The sequence below is a fragment of the Neovison vison genome, chromosome 10 (genome assembly GCF_020171115.1).
Source record: "Neovison vison isolate M4711 chromosome 10, ASM_NN_V1, whole genome shotgun sequence".
Lineage (NCBI taxonomy): Eukaryota > Metazoa > Chordata > Mammalia > Carnivora > Mustelidae > Neogale > Neogale vison.
The window spans coordinates 72,025,443-72,030,216 of record NC_058100.1 but is presented as its reverse complement, the minus strand read 5'-3'; the positions used below and the strand labels follow the sequence as shown (position 1 = coordinate 72,030,216).

General features: G+C 44.3%; 1 pseudogene; it reads left to right on the top strand.

Moving 5' to 3' along the window:
- The first annotated feature begins 1,638 nt into the window (after positions 1-1,638).
- Positions 1,639-4,537, top strand: LOC122918004 (annotated as a pseudogene).
- The last annotated feature ends 237 nt before the right edge of the window (positions 4,538-4,774 follow it).

Genomic DNA, 4,774 nt, shown 5'->3' with positions numbered 1-4,774 from the left:
CTGGGTCCCTCTAAGATGACCTCCATATCAACTTGGGGACAAATTAGTGTTCTAGAAAACAGCTATGGTCAAGGAGATAGAAGGAGACACAAGATAGAATGAAGAGAAAGAAAGTGAAGAAGAGTGAACAGGGAGGAACAAGAAAGAGAAGTAAAAGATCCTGGGTATGACAGCACTCTGTCACAGGGAAAAACTGGAGCTGTCCAGCAGAAAGGAAATAGTTAAGTAAAACTTGGAATATCTATTCTACGGAATATTATGCAGCCATTAAAATGATAATTATGAAGACTATGTAGGAGCATGGAAAATGCTTCTGATATTAAGTTAAAAAGTAGACTACAAAATTAAAACTGCATTATGATTACAACTCTGAAAATGATGTGGGCATACAAAGATGGGAAGGGAATCTAGACAAATGAAAACAATCAGATTTGTTTCAGTAGCAGAATTGTGGGTATGCTATTATTATCACTTATTCCCATTACCATTGCCATAATATTGTTTCGTGCAATATAGGATTAATGCTAAATAGCAACAGGAAGAAGGAAGGGAAGGAAAATGAATACAAGAAAAGAAGGAGAGAGGGAGGGAGGAGGGCATAGACGGAGAGATGAGGCAGGGAAGCTGGAGTAAAAGTTCATGTTCTGGGAGTTGGACCATCTTCACAGCCATGTCAGCCACTCGGGATCTTCCTCCAGGGTCTTTGGGCTGAAAGCAGTTTTCACCGTACACAGATGTACACCTCCCTCCTGCTCCTCCTCCATTATCTTTTTTTTTTTTTTTTTTTGACAGACAGAGATCACAAGTAGGCAGAGAGGCAGTCAGAGAGAGAGAGAGAGGAGGAAGCAGGCTCCCCGCAGAGCAGAGAGCCTGATGCGGGGCTCGATCTCAGGACCCTGGGATCGTGACCTGAGCCGAAGGAGAGGCTTTAACCCACTGAGCCACCCAGGCGCCCCGCTCCATTATCTTTTTAAAGCTTACCAAGGAGGTAGGGATACCAAGCTCAGGATCTCTCTCTCTCTCTCTCTCTCTCTTTTTTTTTTTTTAAGATTTTATTTATTCACTAGAGAGAGATACAGAGACAGAAACAGAGAAAGAGAGAGAGTGTGCACAAGCAGGGGGAGCACCAGAGGGAGAGGGAGAAGCAAACTCATCGCTGAGCTGGGAGCCTGACATGGGGCTCAATCCCAGGACCTGAAGATCATGGCCTAAGCCACAAGCAGGCATTTAACCATCTGAGCCACCCAGGTACCCCCAAGCTCAGGATCTTAAGGGGCTCAGAGTCTAGTAGGTAGGAAGGGGGACATTGATCTATAAGCAGTGACAATCAACAAATGCTCAACCACAGATCTAATCTTGTGAAGCTGGAAGCTCTAGAGTCCCAGAAGCCCTCACAAACTGGGTCTCAAAGGTTGGGCAGGAGATTAGCAGGCAGAGAAAAGGGGCTAGCATTCTAGGTAGAAGGCACATGAGCAAAAGCACTGAAACCTACACACACACACACACACACACCGAGCACACACACACTCCCATTTGGCATGGCCAAACATAACTCAGGAGAAACAGAGACACGTGATGAGACCTTGAATTATTCCAGGGCAAAGAGAAGCACTGCAGTGTTTAATGCCTCTTGAGAGGATGAGGAAAGTGGGTGGTAAGCCAACGTGGAGAGAAGAACCATCAGTTGGGAGGTTACTTGAAGAGTTCTGATGGGAAAGAGCAGGACCCTCAACTGGGATGGTTAATAGGATGGGGACAGAATGGTTAACCTGAGAAATTCTTATGTAGAGATGATAGAGTATTATTTGTTTATGCAATGAACATATTTTGAGGGTCTGCTATGGCATCAAGCATTCAGAGATGGAACAATCTCTGTCCTCAGACGGGAAGATGGACAGGGAGATAGATGGTTCCAGATCAATGTGAAAAGTGCTGTAATAGAGGTAAGCCAGTGAGGGAGAGACCATGAGGGGCCAAGAGCATATGGGATGTGGGAAGGAAGGGAGGTCCTTCTAGGTCCCTGCCTGAGATACTGGGTGGACAGTCGGGCCTTCAGGAAGTGCCAGGCAAAGGTGTGCCTGCAGGAAGACGATGGTTGTGACTTGGACCTCTCTTGCTTTGCCCCTACCCCACTGAGAAGAACCAAATGTGGCTTAGGCTTCCTATTGCCTTCCCAATTGAATGAATCCAATGGAAAGCACCTAGAATAGCTCCCTGGCACAGAGTAAGTGCCCAACAAATGCTAACTTAAAGAAAACAAGCAAAAAGTGCAGAAACTCAAAGCAAGACCCACACTTATCAGGCCCGGCTCTCCATGAGACCAGGGAAACACTTTGGCCCCCTGGTCCCAAAAGGCAGTCCACCAGAGACTTCTGACAAAACCAGACCTCAACCTCCCAAGAAGAGGTTGTTAAAAAGAGTGTGGCTATAAGCATGCAACAGAGCTCACTGCAGATGGACAGGACTCCCACAGACAAAAGCAAAGATGGCTGCAGAAGGGTCTCAGCAGTTTAGTCCCATTGGCAGGAGTTGGCATGACATCATTTTTTTTTGAGTATGGACCGTGCACTTGGCAAAAATCACATTCATTACATGACTCCACAGAGCAAGTCACCAAAACTGAATTTTCTTCCTTTGTGGGCTTTTGCTGGTTTATTGGAAATTTGGAAGAAGATAAAACGGAGTATGGAAACATTGTTTATGTTGATGCTATTGAGTGATGACATCATGGAAAGTTGTCGGAATGATTTATTGAACTGCTTTCCCGCCACAGAGAATTAAAAGGCTTTGAAGGACCCAACTAACTCATCAGACATCAGGCGGCTCACGTCTCAGTGATGTGACAAGACTTGTAAACACTCCCATCTTGAAAGTAAAACACTGCTGATGCATTAGATGGAGGAGATGCTCGTGCGGAACTTCAGCTGGACCCACAGACTAAGTGACTGACCACTGGCATCTGCTTTCCTTTCTTATTGCTTGACTACTCTGAGTGCAGTGAAACTACCAATGGTAAAGAAACGCAACGCTCTCTGATGGGTGTGACATCACCTTTTAGGAGAAACTCTTGGATTTTGCTAAGTATGAGTTTTGCTCCAAGTTTCTGGTTTTGGGGTTTTTGTTTTGTTTTGTTTTGTTGTTTTAGATTTTTAAAGTTAACATCTACTGAGTGTTTATATATTCCCAGCACTATTCTTGGTGTCTTATGTGCACTTATTCATACACGCTGTACAACAAATCTGTGGGGTAGTTTCTAGTATTAGTCTCACTTCCTGGTAGTAAAACAGAGACCCAGAGAAGTTGAGAAGCAAAACCTTTTAAGTGGGGGCGCTTGGACTCTGATCCTGGCAATCTGCCCTAAGTGCTCTTGGCCACTTTTCATAAACCTGAGGATGGATCCGAACCATGGAGCATCAGCCTTACCAATGGGGCTTCATCTCCAGGGAACTTCTACGCTGAAAGTCAACTATGCCCATCAAGAGGACTTAGTCTTCCTAGAATTTAAGAAGGCAATGAATAATGCATCTGTTGTGTGGTCTAACTCTAGGTGATGTTTGGGTCCATTTCCTTCTTTCCATAAAACAACTGAGACTAACCCTGAGAACAGTCACTAGCGATGTATACCCAGGGTCTATGCTGACACATACCTGACTGAAGGACATTCCACAGCTCCCTTTATTAAACACCTGTCCGCATGGACTTCACTGATATTCTCCAAACTGACCCACATCTAGGACAGGTGCACAGGAGTGCACTCATGTATCAACTATGTTAATTCGGTTTTGTACTGCTTTTGTGTGGCTGTTAAAAATCCATACATTTGTTCAGCAGTCTTCACTATTGGTATTAATTTTTTAAAAGTGGTGGGCTTCAGAGGAGCCCAAATATAGCAGAGGAGTTTACTGATTGATCGTCTCACTAAAGGCAACTAAAAATACCAGATAAAACCACTGAAAACCTCTTTTGACTCTGCCTCATCGACTGTGAGAATGAAGACCTTTCTCAGCCTTAGACGTTCCAGAACATGTTGACATCACTCTGATGTGCTGTTACTCTGATGGGCCCCAGAGGAGCCCTGCAAAGAGTCTTCAATCACATCACTGTAGAACGCAGTCTCCCTGGAAAGAAAAAGAAGAGGCTTCGTCCTCCAAATGGTGGGACCTAGAAAAGAACTGGCTACCATCCACACTCTCCGTAGTCATGTATGGAACACGATCAAGGGCCTTACACTGGGCTTCCATTACAAGCTGAGGTCTGGGTATGCTCACTTCCCCATCAACGTCGTTACTCGGGAGAATGGTTCCCTGGTTAAAATCTGAAATTTCTTGGGTGACAAATAGATCCACAGGGTTTGGATGAGGCCAGGTGTTGCTTGTTCAGTATCTCAAGCCCAGAAATCTGAGTTAATTCTTGAAGGAAATGACATTGAACTTGTGTCAAACTCAGCTATTTTGGTTCAGCAAGCTACAACAATTAAAACAAGGATATCAGAACGTTTCGGGATGGTATCTATATTTCTGAGCAGGCTCATGAATGAGATCCAGGTCGTCCAGCTACAGAAACAGCAAAATGGCAGACAACTTTTCAAACTTATTTGTGGTATTTTAAAAATGCGTTGAAAGCCGTATTGACTTGGGGCTTTTTCTTAAAGCAAAACAAACCAAACCAACAAATAAAAACACCACTTTTAAAATGCATGAATTGACTGGAAGAGAATGAAAGATGAATTTGGAAGCCTCAAGCCATGAAAGCAGAAGCCAGCGAGAACCTCACA